Here is a 20,056-nt window from a genome sequence, read left to right on the forward strand (position 1 = left end):
TCATTATGCTTCCGTTGTCTGTTCTTTTCTCTCTTACCCGGTGGTTCGTTGTGAAGATTCTCAGGAGATTCGTGTCATATTTGTTCATTCTTGTCATCCTTACCGGCGAATTTAGTTCAGTTGTCCGTGTTCATCATATCCTTTTCGAGCTTGTAATTCTTTCCTGTGTTGGAGATTCTTATCAAGTCTTCTATTGTCATTATCTATATTCTATCCGGAGCGTTGAAGTTATCTCAGAATTTCTTGTTTTCAATTCCATTCAATTATTTCAAGGTGCTCAACCTCATCAAGTTTTCATTGTACCGGTGTAGTATCTTTCTTTGTTAGCAATTGTTTCAACGATGATTTCTTTTGAGTGGGCCCATAACCCACAGGTTCTTTCCCAGGATCTTTCCTGGCTCTTTTAATCCTTGCTCGGAGATCATTAATTATTTTCAACTATGACGTAAGTATGAATTTCATCAGTCATATCCCTTCTCCAAGATCTATTGGAATTTAATTGTCATGTTGGCTCAACCTTTCATTCTTCATTATTCCGGAGTGTCTCAGTAGTTCTTGGTGTTGTTTCTCGTCATCATTCTCAGCTTGCTATCCGAAGGAGTGTTTCTCTCGAATCTTGGTTCATTCTCTTGAAGATTTATCTTTTCAGCTTCGTGTTATCATCTTGAATTTGTTCCCAATCATGAGTAATCCCTTTCTTGCTATCCGGTGCATTTCTGAGTTGTTTTTATTTCTCGATCCTCCGAAGGCCATCATTTCAGAAGACTTATTCGTTCAGCTTTCAGCTTTCGTCCTTAATTCTTCTCCATTGTTGTCTCTTCATTCGTCTCTCGGTTATTCCGGTGTCTTGTTCTAGTTTTCTCTCAGGTGCCTTATGATCCATTCATTCTCTTGTATCTCCATTCATTCATGGTTGCCTCGTTCATTTCAATTCTCACCGGTGTTTTTTTGCAACAATTCTTCTAGTTTGTTCTCATATCTCTCCTCAATCTTTTCAGAAGAATAAGCTGTATGCTAAATCCGTTGCTTGTCATCAATTAAACTTGATGAAGGATAAGCACAACATAATTCTTATTCTTGTTCATAGTAATCTGAATTCTTCTTCCGCGGCAGCTCATGGTGTCAATCCATTCTCAAGTGTTCTTCAAGATTCTTGTTGAAGAACCTCAAGTATCCTTTCTCTTGCATTTATATGTGCAATTGTTCTTCCTTTATCCTTTGAGGTGGTATTATAGCATTCTGGTTAGTGTAGGAGCCTCGAAGAGTTTTCCTCTCAAGAATGAGATAATTAAACCCACCAATTCTTTGTTCATGAGATATTTTCAACCCATGATTCCTTCATTGAGCTATCTTGGTTTGGATTTTGTTGGAATTATGCCCTAGAGGCAATAATAAATATAGTTATCATTATAATTCCTCTATCAAGATAATCATTTATTATCCATGCTATAATTGTATTGAATGAAGACTTATATACATGTGTGGATACATAGACAAAACACTGTCCCTAGCAAGCCTCTAGTTGGCTAGCCAGTTGATCAAAGATAGTCAGGGTCTTCTGATTATGAACAAGGTGTTGTTGCTTGATAAATGGATCACGTCATTAGGAGAATCACGTGATGGACTAGACCCAAACTAATAGACGTAGCATGTTGATCGTGTCATTTTGTTGCTACTGTTTTCTGGGTGTCAAGTATTTGTTCCTATGACCATGAGATCATATAACTCACTGACACCGGAGGAATACTTTGTGTGTATCAAACGTCGCAACGTAACTGGGTGATTATAAAGATGCTCTACAGGTATCTCCGAAGGTGTTCGTTGAGTTAGTATGGATCGAGACTGGGATTTGTCACTCCGTGTGACGGAGAGGTATCTCGGGGCCCACTCGGTAATACAACATCACACACAAGCCTTGCAAGCAATGTGACTTAGTGTAAGTTGCGGGATCTTGTATTACAGAACGAGTAAAGAGACTTGCCGGTAAATGAGATTGAAATAGGTATGCGAATACTGACGATCGAATCTCGGGCAAGTAACATACCGAAGGACAAAGGGAATGACATACGGGATTATATGAATCCTTGGCACTGAGGTTCAAACGATAAGATCTTCGTAGAATATGTGGGATCCAATATGGGCATCCAGGTCCCGCTATTGGATATTGACCGAGGAGTCACTCGGGTCATGTCTACATAGTTCTCGAACCCGCAGGGTCTGCACACTTAAGGTTCGACATTGTTTTATGCGTATTTGAGTTATATGGTTGGTTACCGAATGTTGTTCGGAGTCCCGGATGAGATCACGGACGTCACGAGGGTTTCCGGAATGGTCCGGAAACGAAGATTGATATATAGGATGACCTCATTTGATTACCGGAAGGTTTTCGGAGTTACCGGGAATGTACCGGGAATGACGAATGGGTTCCGGGTGTTCACCGGGGGTGGGGGGGCAACCCACCCCGGGGAAGCCCATAGGCCTTGGGGGTGGCGCACCAGCCGTTAGTGGGCTGGTGGGACAGCCCAAGAAGGCCCTATGCGCCATAGGAAGAAAACCAAAGAGAAAATAAAAAAAAGAGGAGGTGGGAAAAAGGGGAAGGACTCCTCCTTCCAAACCTAGTTGGATTCGGTTTGGAAGGGGAGGGCTCCCCCCCCCCCCTTGGCTCGGCCGAACCCCTTGGGGGTCCTTGGACCCCAAGGCAAGGCTCCCCCTCTTCCCCCTATATATACGGAGGTTTTAGGGCTGATTTGAGACAACTTTGCCACGGCAGCCCGACCACATATCTCCACGGTTTTACCTCTACATCGCGTTTCTGCGGAGCTCGGGCGGAGCCCTGCCGAGATAAGATCATCACCAACCTTCGGAGCGCCGTCACGCTGCCGGAGAACTCATCTACCTCTCCGTCTCTCTTGCTGGATCAAGAAGGCCGAGATCATCGTCGAGCTGTACATGTGCTGAACGCGGAGGTGCCGTCCGTTCGGCACTAGATCGTGGGGCTGATCGCGGGACGGTTTGCGGGGCGAATCGAGGGACGTGAGGACGTTCCACTACATCAACCGCGTTCACTAACGCTTCTGCTGTGCGATCTACAAGGGTACGTAGATCGGAAATCCCCTCTCGTAGATGGACATCACCATGATAGGTCTTCGTGTGCGTAGGAAAATTTGTGTTTCCCATGCGACGTTCCCCAACAGTGGTATCAGAGCTAGGTTCATGCGTAGATGTCTTCTCGAGTAGAACACAAAAGTTTTTGTGGGCGGTGATGTACGTTTTGCTGCCCTCCTTAGTCTTTTCTTGATTCCGCGGTATTGTTGGATTGAAGCGGCTTGGACCGACATTACTCGTACGCTTACGAGAGACTGGTTTCATCGCTACGAGTAACCCCGTTGCTCAAAGATGACTTGCAAGTGTCAGTTTCTCCAACTTTAGTTGAATCGGATTTGACCGAGGAGGTCCTTGGATGAGGTTAAATAGCAATTCATATATCTCCGTTGTGGTGTTTGCGTAAGTAAGATGCGATCCTACTAGATACCCATGGTCACCACGTAAAACGTCCAACAACAACGTTTGTGCTTGCAGATGCGTTTACTATTTTGCTAGGATGTAGCTTTAGTAGTAATAGCATGAGTAGAACGACAACCCCGATGGCGACACGTTGATGGAGATCATGGTGTGGCGCCGATGACAAGAAGATCGTGTCGGTGCTTTGGTGATGGAGATCAAGGAGCATTTGATGATGGCCATATCATGTCACTTATGAATTGCATGTGATGTTAATCCTTTTATGCACCTTATTTTGCTTAGAACGATGGTAGCATTATGAGGTAATCTCTCACTAAAATTTCAAGACGAAATTGTGTTCTCCCCAACTGTGCACCGTTGCTACAGTTCGTCGTTTGGAGACACCACGTGATGATCGGGTGTGATAGACTCAACGTTCACATACAACGGGTGCAAAACAGTTGCACACGCGGAACACTCGGGTTAAGCTTGACGAGCCTAGCATGTGCAGACATGGCCTCGGAACACATGAGACCGAAAGGTCGATCATGAATCATATAGAAGATATGATTAGCATAGGGATGCTTACCACTGAAACTATACTCAACTCACGTGATGATCGGACTTGAGCTAGTGTAAGTGGATCATGAACCACTCAAATGACTAGAGAGACATATTTTTGAGTGGGAGTTTAGCAAGTAATTTGATTAAGTTAAACTCTAATTATCTTGAACATAGTCTAAGTCCACTTTGAATATATTTGTGTTGTAGATCATGGCTCACGCGACAGTCACCCTGAATTTTAATACGTTCCTAGAGAAAGCTAAGTTGAAAGATGATGGAAGCAACTTTGTAGACTGGGCTCGTAATCTTATGCTAATCTTACAAGCTGGGAAGAAGGATTATGTCCTTAATGCTGCGCTAGGAGATGAACCACCCGCTACGGCTGACCAGGATGTTAAGAACGCTTGGTTAACACGTAAGGAGGACTACTCGGTAGTTCAATGTGCAGTCTTGTATGGCTTAGAACCGGGACTTCAACGTCGCTTTGAGCGTCATGGAGCATTTGAGATGTTCCAGGAGTTGAAGTTCATCTTTCAGAAGAATGCCCAGATCGAGAGGTATGAGACCTCCAATAAATTCTATGCTTGCAAGATGGAGGAGAACTCGTCTGTCAGTGAACATGTGCTCAAAATGTCTGGGTACTCAAACCGTCTAGCTGAGCTGGGGATCGAACTCCTGCAAGAGGCTATCACTGACAGAATCCTTCAATCACTTCCGCCAAGCTATAAAGGCTTTGTGTTGAACTACAACATGCAAGGGATGAACAAGTCACCCGGCGAGTTGTTTGCGATGCTAAAAGTCGCAGAGTCTGAACTCCGTAAAGAGCATCAAGTGTTGATGGTGAATAAGACCACTAGTTTCAAGAGAAACGGCAAAGGCAAGAAGGGTAATTCAAAGAAGAGCGGCAAGCCTGTTGCCAATCCGACGAAGAAACCCAAAGCTGGACCTAAGCCTGAAACAGAGTGTTACTATTGCAAGGGTATGGGTCACTGGAAGCGCAATTGCCCCAAGTATCTGGCTGATAAGAAGGCGGCCAAAGAAAAATCAGGTATATTTGATATACATGTTATTGATGTGTACTTAGCCGGCTCTCGTAGTAGTGCCTGGGTATTCGATACCGGTTCTGTTGCTCATATTTGCAACTCGAAACAGGAACTACGGAATAGACGAAGGCTGGCGAAAGATGAAGTGACGATGCGCGTAGGAAATGGTTCCAAGGTTGATGCAATCGCCGTCGGCACAGTTTCACTTCAGTTACCATCAGTATTAGTTATGAACTTAAATCATTGTTATTTAGTGCCTGCGTTGAGCATGAACATTATATCTAGATCTTGTTTATTGCGAGACGGTTACTCTTTTAAGTCAGAGAATAATGGTTGTTCTATTTCTATGAGTAACATTTTTTATGGTCATGCACCCAATGTGAGAGGATTGTTCATATTGAATCTTGATAGTGATACACACATACATAACATTGAGACCAAAAGAGTTAGAGTTAACAATGATAGCGCCATATTTTTGTGGCACTGCCGTTTAGGTCATATTGGTGTAAAGCGCATGAAGAAACTCCATGCCAATGGACTTTTGGAGTCACTTGACTTTGATTCCCTTGACACGTGCGAACCATGCCTCATGGGCAAGATGACTAAAACTCCGTTCTCCGGAACAATGGAACGTGCAAGTGACTTGTTGGAAATCATACATACCGATGTGTGCGGTCCGATGAGCGTAGAGGCACGCGGCGGATATCGTTATTTTCTCACCTTCCCTGACGATTTGAGTAGATATGGTTATGTCTACTTAATGAAACACAAGTCTGAAACATTTGAAAAGTTCAAGCAATTTCAGAGTGAAGTTGAAAATCATCGTAACAAGAAGATCAAGTTCCTACGGTCTGATCGTGGGGGTGAATATCTGAGTTTCGAGTTTGGTGCTCACTTAAGACAATGTGGAATTGTTTCACAGTTGACACCGCCTGGAACACCACAGCGTAATGGTGTGTCCGAACGTCGTAATCGTACTTTATTAGAGATGATGCGATCGATGATGTCTCTTACCGATTTGTTGTTATCGTTTTGGGGTTATGCATTAGAAATAGCTGCATTCACTTTAAATAGGGCACCATCAAAATCCGTTGAGACGACACCATACGAACTGTGGTATGGCAAAAGGCCAAAGTTGTCGTTTCTTAAAGTTTGGGGATGTGATGCTTATGTCAAAAAGCTTCAGCCTGAAAAGCTGGAACCCAAAGCGGAAAAGTGCATCTTCATAGGTTACCCAAAAGAGACAGTTGGGTACACCTTCTATCTCAAATCTGAGGGCAAAGTGTTTGTTGCTAAAAACGGAGCTTTTCTCGAGAAGTAGTTCCTCTCGAGAGAATTGAGTGGGAGGAAGATAGAACTTGATGAGGTTGTCGAACCTCTCATCCCTTTAGATGGTGGCGCAGGGCAAGGGGAAACCTCTGTCGTTGCGACGCCGGTTGAGGAGGAAGTTAATGATGATGATCATGAAACTCCGGTTCAAGTTTCTGTTGAACCATGCAGGTCGACGAGACCACGTGCTGCTCCAGAGTGGTACGGTAATCCCGTCATGTCAATCATGTTGTTAGACAACAATGAACCTGCAAATTATGAAGAAGCAATGGTGGGCCCAGATTCCAACAAATGGCTAGAAGCCATGAAGTCCGAGATAGGATCCATGTATGAGAACAAAGTGTGGACTTTAGAAGTACTACCTGAGGGTCGCAAGGCTATTCAGAACAAATGGATCTTTAAGAAGAAGACGAACGCTGACGGCAATGTGACCGTTTATAAAGCTCGACTTGTCGCAAAGGGTTTTTCACAAGTTCAAGGAGTTGACTACGATGAGACATTCTCACCCGTAGCGATGCTTAAGTCCGTCAGAATCATGTTAGCAATAGCTGCATTTTTCGATTATGAAATCTGGCAGATGGATGTCAAAACGGCGTTCCTTAACGGTTTCCTTAAGGAAGAGTTGTATATGATGCAACCCGAAGGTTTTGTCGATCCTAAAAATGCTAACAAGGTGTGCAAGTTCCAGCGATCCATTTATGGACTGGTGCAAGCATCTCGGAGTTGGAACAAACACTTTGATGAGGTGATCAAAGCATTTGGGTTTATACAAGTGGTTGGAGAATCTTGTATTTACAAGAAAGTGAGTGGGAGCTCTGTGGCGTTTCTAATATTATATGTGGATGACATATTGCTGATTGGAAACAACGTAGAGTTTTTGGAGAGCATAAAGGATTACTTGAATAAAAGTTTCTCTATGAAGGACCTAGGAGAAGATGCTTACATTCTAGGCATTAAGATCTACAGGGATAGATCGAAACGCCTGATAGGACTTTCACAAAGCACATACCTTGATAAAGTTTTGAAGAGGTTCAAAATGGAACAGTCCAAGAAAGGGTTCTTGCCAGTTTTACAAGGTACGAGATTGAGTAAGACTCAGTGCCTAGCAACTGATGAGGATAGAGAGCATATGAGCACCGTCCCCTATGCTTGAGCCATAGGTTCTATCATGTATGCAATGCTGTGCACTAGACCAGATGTTAGCTTGGCCATAAGTATGGAAGGCAGGTTCCAGAGTAATCCAGGAGTGGATCACTGGACGGCGGTCAAGAATATCCGGAAAGTACCTGAAAAGGACTAAGGAGATGTTTCTCGTGTATGGAGGTGACGAAGAGCTCGCCGTAAAGGGTTACGTCGATGCAAGCTTTGACACAGATCCGGACGACTCTAAGTCGCAGACCGGATACATATTTATTCTTAATGGGGGTGCGGTAAGCTAGTGCAGTTCCAAGCAGAGCGACGTAGCAGATTCTACATGTGAAGCGGAGTACATGGCAACCTCGGAGGCGGCTAAGGAGGGTGTCTCGATGAAGCAGTTCATGACGGATCTTGGAGTGGTGCCAAGCGCACTGAATTCAATAACCTTGTTCTGTGACAACACGGGTGCCATTGCCTTAGCAAAGGAACCACGGTTTCACAAGAAGACCAGACACATCAAACGACGCTTCAACCTCATCTGCGACTACGTCGAAGGGGAGGACGTAAATATATGCAAAGTGCACACGGATCTGAATGTAGCAGACCCGCTGACTAAACCTCTTCCACGGGCGAAGCATGATCAACACCAGAACTGTATGGGTGTTAGATTTATTACAATGTAATTCGCATGATGATGTGAGGGCTAGATTATTGACTCTAGTGCAAGTGGGAGACTGTTGGAATTATGCCCTAGAGGCAATAATAAATATAGTTATTATTATAATTCCTGTATCAAGATAATCGTTTATTATCCATGCAATAATTGTATTGAATGAAGACTTATATACATGTGTGGATACATAGACAAAACACTGTCCCTAGCAAGCCTCTAGTTGGCTAGCCAGTTGATAAAAGATAGTCAGGGTCTTCTGATTATGAACAAGGTGTTGTTGCTTGATAACTGGATCACGTCATTAGGAGAATCACGTGATGGACTAGACCCAAACTAATAGACGTAGCATGTTGATCGTGTCATTTTGTTGCTACTGTTTTCTGCGTGTCAAGTATTTGTTCCTATGACCATGAGTATCAAACGTCGCAACGTAACTGGGTGACTATAAAGATGCTCTACAGGTATCTCTGAAGGTGTTCGTTGAGTTAGTATGGATCGAGACTGGGATTTGTCACTCCGTGTGACGGAGAGGTATCTCAGGGCCCACTCGGTAATACAACATCACACACAAGCCTTGCAAGCAATGTGACTTAGTGTAAGTTGCGGGATCTTGTATTACGGAACGAGTAAAGAGACTTGCCGGTAAACGAGATTGAAATAGGTATGCGGATACTGACGATTGAATCTCGGGCAAGTAACATACCGAAGGACAAAGGGAATGACATACGGGATTATATGAATCCTTGGCACTGAGGTTCAAACAATAAGATCTTCATAGAATATGTGGGATCCAATATGGGCATCCAGGTCCCGCTATTGGATATTGACCGAGGAGTCACTCGGGTCATGTCTACATATTTCTCGAACCCGCAGGGTCTGCACACTTAAGGTTTGACGTTGTTTTATGCGTATTTGAGTTATATGGTTGGTTAACGAATGTTGTTCGGAGTCCCGGATGAGATCACGGACGTCACGAGGGTTTCCGGAATGGTCCGGAAATGAATATTGATATATAGGATGACCTCATTTGATTACCGGAAGGTTTTCGGAGTTACGGGGAATGTACCGGGAATGACGAATGGGTTCCGGGTGTTCACCGGGGGGGCAACCCACCCCGGGGAAGCCCATAGGCCTTGGGGGCGGTGCACCAGCCCTTAGTGGGCTGGTGGGACAGCCCAAGAAGGCCCTATGCGCCATAGGAAGAAAATCAAAGAGAAAAAAAAGAGGAGGTGGGAAAAAGGGGAAGGACTCCTCCTTCCAAACCTAGTTGGATTCGGTTTGGAAGGGGAGGGCTCCCCCCCTTGGCTCGGCCGAACCCCTTGGGGGTCCTTGGACCCCCAAGGAAAGGCTCCCCCTCTTCCCCCTATATATACGGAGGTTTTAGGGCTGATTTGAGACAACTTTGCCACGGCAGCCCGACCACATATCTCCACGGTTTTACCTCTAGATCGCGTTTCTGCGGAGCTCGGGCGGAGCCCTGCCAAGATAAGATCATCACCAACCTCCGGAGCGCCGTCACGCTGCCGGAGAACTCATCTACCTCTCCGTCTCTCTTGCTGGATCAAGAAGGTCGAGATCATCATCGAGCTGTACGTGTGCTGAACGCGGAGGTGTCGTCCGTTCGGCACTAGATCGTGGGACTGATCGCGGGACGGATCGCGGGGCGGATCGAGGGACGTGAGGACGTTCCACTACATCAACCGCGTTCACTAACGCTTCTGCTGTGCGATCTACAAGGGTACGTAGATCGGAAATCCCCTCTCGTAGATGGACATCACCATGATCGGTCTTCGTGCGCGTAGGAAATTTTTTGTTTCCCATGCGACGTTCCCCAACAGATTTCACCTAAATCTTTTCCTATGGTTTGTTGCTATCATGGTGCTTGTCGTTTATCCAAGTTCTCACTGTATCCTTTTGGTGTAAATAATTGTTCTTATCTTGTTTCTCTCAATCAATCCTTGTTTCTGTTAGTGGCTGGTTGTCACTTCATTAGTTTTAAAGGTTTCCATAAGCCTACTACTATCTTGTTCTTCCGTTGTTGTTTTTCCAACAACTCTGTTCAATTCTTCTCGCAAGGGTGCTTTCCAAGTTCATTGGAGTTAGTAGTTGTCATTCTTTCTTCATTATCTTCTTCCGTATGAGCTAGTTCATATTCTCTTCTTCCGGAGGCATTGTGATGTTGCTCTTTGGGTCTATTATGTTGTTCTGTCAAGATCATGGTGTTCCCTTGATCTATTTAGTTGTTTTTTATGTATATTGTGTAATTCTCTCTTCTTATCGAATTATTTGTCCCATTTTCCTACCGAAGTGCTATCGAAACTTTCCGTGAATTCTTGCTTCTTTCTCATATCAGTCCTCATCTCTTTGCAACCTTCAAGGATCGTTGGTTTCACTCGTTTGTCAAAGAAGCGACTAAGTTTTTACCTCTTGTTCTTTCTCATCCTCTCCCCCTTTCATTCTTGGATCTCGGGGCGAGGTCCTCTTGTAGTGTAGGAGAGTTGTGACAGCCCGAGACCGACGTTTCAGAAGATTCCCCTTCTATTCCGTTTTCGTCGTGTGTCTTATTTTATTTGTCGCATCATCATCGCATCATGCGCATCATCTGCATTGCATCGGCATCTCCGTGGCCGCCAGTTTTCAAAACTTGCATCCGTTGTTAGTTGCCGGTTCTCGTCGTTGCCCGTTCGGAGCCCGACCACACACGCACGCGCCCGCGGCACCGTCGAAACCCTGTTTTAAAAGTGTGCGTAAAACTTTCTTTGATCGAGGTGAAACTTGGCATGCGGTCGTGATTAGTTATAGCTAGGCCGCCTGTCGAATTTCGTCGTGATCGGAGACCGTCTGGTACCCGAACGGTCGACCGTAGCGGCACCGTATTCGGTATATCGTCGCACGTCTGTCGGTGTTTTAAATACGTTGTCGGGTGCCCGTTTTCCCTCTCATCTCCGCCTAGCCCCTGCGCACAGTGCATCGACCCTACGCGCGGCGTAGTCCGAAAACCTCCCGGAACCCGAACTCGGCGATCATGACCATTGGGTCCGGATCAACACCGTTTTACCGCAAAACGTCATCGGTTCGTCCATAGGACTCCCTAACCTAATTATCTCGACCATCCGATCTAAATCGGAGGGTCCAGATGAACCTAGCCCTAACCCAGTTATATAAATAGAGGCACATCCCTAAATTCTAGGAGAACCGTCCCATCCTATCATCGTCGCCGCCCTGTGCATTTCCTCCTCGTGTTCAGCACGGAGTCACGAGCTTCCTCTCCTCCAGATCCACGTGCAGCAGCCAACAACCAGGCCGTCCCGACCTCCATGCACCGCTGGCCGGCGACCAAGCCACCGGAGAAACAGCCGCCGGCGACCACCCTGGTCGACCCCATGCCCAACGCCTTCTCTTCTCTTTCCTTGTGCTCTCCTTCCCCTCTAATTTTCTGCCTTTCTTGTTTAGTTTTCCTCTCTGCCAGAGAGAATCAGAGCCGCACACGAGGCATGGCCTGTGAGGGCTCGCTTGAGACTCATTCCCCTCGTGATCTCGTCGCCCAAGCAGCAACGACAAGCCACCGGATCCCGCCATGCGCGCCTCGTCCCCGACCTCAGGCGCCTATCCCGCCGGCCTTCCTCGCAGCATCGAGCAGCAGCAGTTTGGGCAGAGGAGGACGACCCCTCTGCCTTGGTCGCTCGCCTCACCATGGACCACCTCGCCGGCGACGAGCAGGTCGAGCTGCCGGACCTCCTCCTTCCCTCTCCTTCCTCATCTAATCCTTCTCCTCTCTTCCTATTTTCCCCTGTCAGGAACTGAGCAAAGGCTGCTGCAGCCCCGCCATGGATGCCCTCGCCGCCCCGCAACTTGCCGACCCCTGTCGTTCCCCAACGGATACAGTCAGCCCTTGGTAGATCAACCCATTCCCGGCCTCCGTCAGCCCCGCCGTTTCCCATAGGACCCGCGTCGGAGAGCTGCCTGCAGCGCCGCGCCGCCGCAAGTAGAGCCAAGGACGGCCTGCAGTTTTATCCTTAAATTCTTGTGATTCAGTATTTATTCAGGTTCAGTCCGCTCTGATCCTTGTTCATCTAGCCTAGGGATCTGTTTCCCCACAAGTGTGTCGCGCTAGCCGAGCTGGTAACCACCACGGATTTGACCCAGGCGATCTGGGGTTCGAATCCCACGCTCCCCGAATTTCCCTTTTAGTAATTTTGTTGATTTATGTTCGCCAAGGGCCCTGTTATATGGCTCAGTGCTACTATGTTTGTCATAACCATATCACTAGCACACTGGCTTGAACCTTTGAGTGAGACCCACGGGTCCTGGGATCAAATCCCAGCAGCCCCATTTTATTTTATTTTTCCCTTGTATTTTTTTTATATTTGTTGTCACACGTTTGGGCCTGATCTATCGCTGGGCTGCACTGTGTCTTCGAATTCGGCCCATAGCTTTTTTTTTCGCTGTCTACGTTTTTCCTATTAACTAGCGAATTTGCTAGATTGCAGAAATAGCATGTTCTTCAACCGTCCGTAACTTTTAAACCGTGTAATGGACCAGAACGAGTTATATATGTAGAACGTGTAGAATTTTGCGTAGATTTATACTTCCCAACTCTCATGCATAATTAGAACTGTTTAGTGTGCTGTTTGCATTGGTTTGCGTGTCGACGCAATAGAAACGGTTTAGGTCGTAGTTATTTAACCGTAGCTCCGTTGGAGATGTTCTATATATGTAAATCGAGTAGAACGACATGTAGAATCTCATGCTCCACTTTGTTTCGTTGTTTAACAAACCTAAAATGTGATTAGGACAAATCTGGGCAGAATTAAGATTTAACGCATGGGGTCATATCGGAGATGCTATATGACGTTTCCGGTCTCATTTAAAATGCCTTGCTAGGTAGATTAATTTTTGCTTCACCCCCTTGCCATGTTAACAACATTTTAAATATTGATATGTAAATTAACGGGAGTGAACTAAACAATTACATGTGGAGTTGCGTCGATATGCAACCCGTTGCATATCGAGCTTCACTTAATGTGTAGTGTTTGATTGCTGTGATTGTCATGCCTTGCATTAGATCGTTCATGCATCATGTGTGTCTTGCATCGTGTGGTGTATATCGTGTGTTAATGCTTGTTTCCGGTTTCCTCCGTCTCGATAGAGTTCCGCAAGCGTGTCGGATGTGAGGACCGTTCGATTACGTCGGTTCATCTGCTTCACGGAGTCACTCTTCTTCCAGGAGGGATCTCAGGCAAGATGACCATTTCCCCAGATACCATTACTATGATTGCCATGCTAGTTTTATCGCTTCCATCGATTATGTCTCGTTGCCTACCACATGTTAATTATCATCCTCTCAACAATGCCATGATAACCTTCAACCTGTTCGACCTAGCAAACCACTCATTGGCTATGTTACCGCTTGCTTAACCCTGTGTTAGCGTTGCTAGTTGCAGGTGCAGATGATTCCATGTGAAAACATGGGTTCCTTGTCATATCACCGTATTAATGCTATTTAATTTAATGCACCTATATACTTGGTAAAAGGTGGAAGGCTCGGCCTTTCTAGCCTGGTGTTTTGTTCCACCTTTGCCCCCTTAGTTTCGGCTACCGGTGTTATGTTCCATAATTGAGCACTCCTAACACGATCGGGGTTGTTATGGGGACTCCCTTGATAATTCATTTTAGATTAAAGCTGGTCTGGCAAGGCCCAACATTGGTTTTACATTTGCCCAACATAATAATTTGATAATACTGAAATGCATAGGAAGTTAGCGCTACCCGAGGAGTAATTTTACATAAACAGGAGGGGCCAATGCTGATGGTGTTGGTCCCAAACGGTCTACCTGCGGGGCCACCGCGAGGAAACTCGAGGTTTGGCACTCGTAGCTAGTTCCATCCGCCGTGTCCTGAGAACGAGATACGCGGCTCCTATCGGGATCGTCGACACGCCGGGCGGCCTTGCTGGATTAGTTTTACCTTTGACGAGATATCTTGTGCATCGGGATTCCGGTGATGCTTTGGGTAATCTCAGAGTTGAGGTTTTCCACTAGGGAATCTGACGAGATCGCGAGCTTCGTGATTGAGGATTTCTATGCGGCTTGTGGTAATTTGTGATGGACTAGTTGGAGCACCCCTGCAGGGTTAAATCTTTTCAGAAAGCCGTGCCCGCGGTTATGTGGCAACGTGGAAACTTTGTTTAACACTGGTTCTAGATAACTTGAAGTTAACTTAATTAGAACATGCCAACTGTGTGTGTAACCGTGACTGTCTCTTTCGTGAGTTCCTTCTCCGATCGAGGACACGATGGGGTTATGACTGACGTAGGTAGGTGTTCAGGATCATTCTTTTGATCATGAGTAGACACGTCCGTTATGCGTAGATCTTCCCCCTCTTATTTCTTGTACTCGTAAGTTTAGCCACCAAATATATGCTTAGCCGCTGCTGCAACCTCACCACTTAACCACGCCTCACCCATTAAGCTTTGTTAGTCTTGATACCTTTGGAAATGAGATTGCTGAGTCCCGTGTGGCTCACAGATTACTACAACACCAGTTGCAGGTACAGGTAAAGGTTACTTGACGCGAGCACGTTGATTGTTCATTTGGAGTTGCTTCTTCTTCTTCTTCTTCTTCTTCATCGATCTAGGATGGGTTCCAGGCCGGCAGCCTGGGATAGCAAGGATGGACGTCGTTCTTATTTTTCTCGTTTGAGTTCGTCCGTAGTCGGACCCTGCTCTTACTCTTGATGATTATGTAATGTACTGATGTGACTCTGATGTAGCTTGTGGCGAGTGTAAGCCAACTCTGTATATATATCTATTCTTTTCAGTAGATGTACTTGTAATGATATCCATTCTTGCGACACGACGAGATGCGCTTCTATCCCTGATGAGGCCTTCGTGGCAAATTGAGGATAGGGTCGCATCTTGGGCATGACAACGAGCTCCCACACGGGGTTGCGCGGAGGCAAGAGCTCGGCAGCTCACGTGGCGGCTCCGGCCCGGAACAGGTCTGCGCGAGGTCTGGGGCGACCGGAGGGTGCAGGCGTCTGGATCCGGCGGCGCGGGGTCACCTGCGGCGTCGGTCGAGGTAGGAGGCGGCCTGGGACGGCGCGACGCGAGGGGGGCGACTCGGCCTGCTGGCTAGGGCAAGGGAATGGCTGCCTCGGGTCCAAATGGGCTCGGGGCGGGCCACGTGCGGGCTCGGGCGGGCCCGGCGGCTGGAGGAGGGAGACAGGGAGGCTAGGGTTTGGTGGGATGGCGCGGAAAATGAGGAGAGAGAATAATGGCTAGATTAGGTAGGTGGGCTGTTTAAATAGGGAAGGGGGGCTAGGTTTAGCACAATTTCGCCCCGGTTTCAACCGCGCGGTCGAAATCGAACAATTCCGAATGCGGGACGGGCTAAGTGGCCGTGTAGAGTAGGTTAGCCAGAGAAGAGAGGGAAACGGCACCTGGCAACGTGATTTTTAAAACATCGAAAAGCGTCCGACGATACACCGAATACGGTGCCGCTATGGTCGACTGTTCGGGTACTAGACGGACTCCGATTGCGACGAAATTTGGCAGACGGCCTACCTCTATCAAAATAAGATCGCACACCAAGTTTCAACCCAAACAGATGAAGTTTTATACACACTTTTAAAAACAAGATTTTGACGATGACGCGGACGCGTGCGTGTGTGGTCGGGCTCAACACGGTCAACGACGAACACGGAGAGAACCAGCAACTAATAATGGATGCAAGTTTTGAAAACTGGCGGCAACGGAGATGCCAATGCATGCAGATGATGTGAATGATGTGATGATGATGCGACAATTAAAATAAACACACGACTAAAACAGAATAACGAGGGAATCTTCTGGAACGTCGGTCTCGGGCTGTCACAAAATGGTAACCCAATTTTTGCGCTTAACAATGAGTATGACCTATGATCAAGCATTCTTGCTTGACTCCTCAGGGCAATATACTCTAATATAGGTGACCTAGTTAACGCCCAACATCTAGATGAAGATTCATGTATGGTTCATATTTTTTGTTGCATGCTTTCTTAGAACCATTCCACTCTCATATGTGTGCACATATATATTTCAAAAAAGTCACTGTTTTCTCTTTTCTTATTTTTAACTTTTGGATGTTTTGTGTCTACTTGAGTAGAGTAGTTGTATTTCTTCTCTGCAACTCGGTCTCTTCGATCTAGGAAACTCGGTCTAACCGATTTCAACCAGTGGCCTAAGATCAATTCTGGTCCTACCTAATTATATTGCCTCGGAGACTCTGAATTTCATTACTACCTATGATCTTTGTGATTTACTTAGTTTTTCCCGAAATTTATGCTAAGGGGGAGAAACTTCTAAAGATCACACAAGGAGGAGAACTTTCAATGAACCCTTACCTACTGAAAGGGGGATAAATTTCAAGGAACCCTTATCTAAACTCAAGGGGGAGAAGAATCAAGGAACCCTTATCAAGAAGAAGAATCCATGACCCCTTACTATAAATGAACCCTTGCCCTGTGACATTTTTGAAAATTAATGCCAAATGGGGAGATATATCAAAGCTTCTAAATGCTTATATCAAATGGGATATCTACCAAAAGGAAGATCTGCCAAAGGGGGAGATATATCAAACCTTACACATTGAGGGGGAGAGATGTCATTAAGGTGGAGAGATATAAAAGGAGAAAGTTCTATTTGAGTTTTATTGCCTACTTTGGATTGAACTTGTCTAACCCTACCTACTCCCAACATCTACATGCTATGATTCAGGGGGAGAGGAAATCCTACATATTCACATTCATTCAGGGGAGAAAGTTCTAAATGCTCTTGGAGACATATCTATCGTCAAATCCTATTTTCAATATGTCTTCCATGTCTTGGTACTATTGAAGCTCTTTGCATATTTACAATAGAACACTCTTGTGTTATCTAACAATTGTTTTCGCAAGTGTACTCCTACTCCCAAGATGCTCAAGAACCTCAAGGTAAGTATATGCATCATATCCTTGTTCAGGATGATCTCTTGTCTCTTGCACATGTTGTTTGCAAGAGTGAGTCTTGAACATGGAAACCTTTCATTCACATATGTTTGATGCATATAGCCAATATTCACATGACTTGTCTTGTCCCTTCTACCATGTGTGTGCCCATGCAGCCCAAAGCAATCATCCTTTAAAAAGGGATTGCACACATTTAGGGGGAGCTTGTATTAGTCATGTATCTCTCAAAGTTATCATATTTTAATGCTTATCTTTATTTGAAGCTTTGATTGTATGTTGTCATCGATTACCGAAAAGGGGGAGATTGAAAGCACATATACTACCTTGGTGGTTTTCATAATTCATGACAACATACATTATCTCTTGGACTAACACTTTTATCTAGTATATTTCAGGTGCAGTCCACAGAGAGCATTTGCTAAGGATTGCGAGGAGAAGCCCCAAGGAAGGAAAGGAATAGGATTGGCCAATCTCCAAGCTACAAGGCTCTATATTTTCTATTTGTGAGAAATCGCATTTGAGTCCATAGGAAACCAATACTATTAAAAGGGGGTGAGGTATCTATGATGAATTGGTTGCTCAAGTGCTTAGAGATATCCACCAGAAATACTCAATCATTCCCCACAAAATTCTCTGTCCAAAGCCTTAACATCAAAATTAGCGCCACCAATAAATTCCATTCGACCCTACAGATTTTCCACCAGACACAACCTTTGACAAACCCTAGAATCTTGGTACCACCAACTCCACTTTGGTGCCACTGAGATCAGTGAGTTGCTGGTATGTGGATTTCAAGAATCAGAATTTCCGAGTTTTGAAATCAGTCTCATCAAGATTTGGAAACTGCCCTAGGTCACCATATTGGTACCACCGAGATTCCTATATCGGTCTTACCGTGAATTCAAAAATTGCCACATTTTGTGCAAATCGGTGCCACCGAGTTGGGCAATAATGTTGTAACAGTTGGATTTTTGGGGATGCCTACATATACCCATCCGCCTCCTCTCACTCGTAGAGGAAGCACTCAGAACACACATACACTTGCCATATTCATATTTTTGAGAGAGAGTCACCTACTCATGTGTTGAGATCAAGATATTCCAATCCATCCATTTGAAACTTGATCTCTAGCCTCCCCAAGTTGCTTTCCACCCAATCAATCTCTTCTACCCATGTCAAATTTGTAAGAGAGTGATTGAGTGTTGATGGTACTATCTTTTGAAGCACAAGAGCAAGGAGTTCATCGTACTATCACATCTATTACCTTTTGGAGGGTGGTGCCTCCTAGATTGGTTAAGTTTCGCTTGGGAGCCTCCTACTTCGTGTTGTGGAGTTGAACCAAGAAGTTTGTACGGGCAAGGAGATCGCCTACTTCGTGAAGATCTACCCCGAGTGAGGTTAGTCCTTCATGGACGTAAGCCATGGTGGAATAGACAATCCGCTTATTCGTGGACCTCTTGTGGGTGAAGCCCTCCGTGGACTCGTGCAACCGCTACCCTCCGTGGGTTGAAGTCTCCACTAACGTGGACATACGATAGCACCATCTATCGGAATCACGCCAAAAATCACTTGTCATTCTTTGCGCTTGATCTTCCTATACTCTACTCCTTACTTACATGTGCAATGTCTTTACTTTCCGCTTCCATATATGTTGACGAGCATGTGTAGGATGCACTAGACTTGTTAGAATTGCTAAAATATGCCAACAATTAAATTTGGGAAAAGTCTAAGTTTTAATATGTCAAGTAGTCTATTCACCCCCTCTCTAGACATCCCTTCTCGTGATCCCACAAGCACTCATAACAAACCAACACTTGCCCCATCCATTTTCTGAGAAAGAACCGCCTATTCATGTGTTGAGATCAAGATATTCCACTACAATCATATGAATCTTGATTTTTAGCCTCCTCAAATTGCTTTCCACCCAATCAATCTATTCTACCAAGCCAAATATGTAAGAGGGTGATTGAGTGATGAGGAGACTATCTTTTGAAGCACAAGAGCAAGGAGTTCATCATACATACCACATCTATTACCTTTTGGAGAGTGGTGTCTCCTAGGTTGGTTAGGTGTCGCTTGGGGCCTCCGACTACGTGTGGAGTTGACCAAGAAGTTTGTAAGGGCAAGGAGATCGTCTACTTTGTGAAGATCTACCCCGAGTGAGGCTAGTCCTTCGTGGACATAATCCATGATGGAATAAACAAGGTTGCTTCTTCGTAGACTCTTCGTGGATGGAGCCCTCTGTGGACTCTCGCGGCCGTTATCCTCTGTGGGTTGAAGTCTTCATCAACAACCACCTATCAGAACCACGCAAAAAATTTCCGTGTCATCTTTGCGTTTGATCTTCCTATCTCCACTCGTTACTTTCATGTGCATGTCTTTACTTTTCGCTGACATACTCGTTGACTTGCATGTATAGGATGTGCTAGACTTGTTAGAATTACTAAAACTTGTCAACCAATAAGATTGAGAAAATGTTAGATTTTTTATTTTGTTAAGTTATCTATTCACTTCCCTCTAGACTTCCTTCTGGATCACACAGTCCTAAACCGTAAATCAGCCGTTGTCTAAAGAGCGATCAATTATATGAAAAATAGATTAGGGCATGCTGACTTTACTTATAACCTTATACTTACACTTAGATCTTGTCTTAACTTTTAACATAGCCCTACTTCTAGTAGACACCATCACGTCCAAACGGATTGGCAACCTGCATCGTGAGTCTATTATACAACTAAGGTCCTTAACGTCGTGTAGGGTTGCTTCAGTTCTTAACGATTGCTCCACACAAACGCACTGGACGTTTATAACACATAAATTGCAA

This window comes from Hordeum vulgare, chromosome 6H, assembly GCF_904849725.1.
Source record: "Hordeum vulgare subsp. vulgare chromosome 6H, MorexV3_pseudomolecules_assembly, whole genome shotgun sequence".
In the NCBI taxonomy this organism is placed as follows: domain Eukaryota; kingdom Viridiplantae; phylum Streptophyta; class Magnoliopsida; order Poales; family Poaceae; genus Hordeum; species Hordeum vulgare.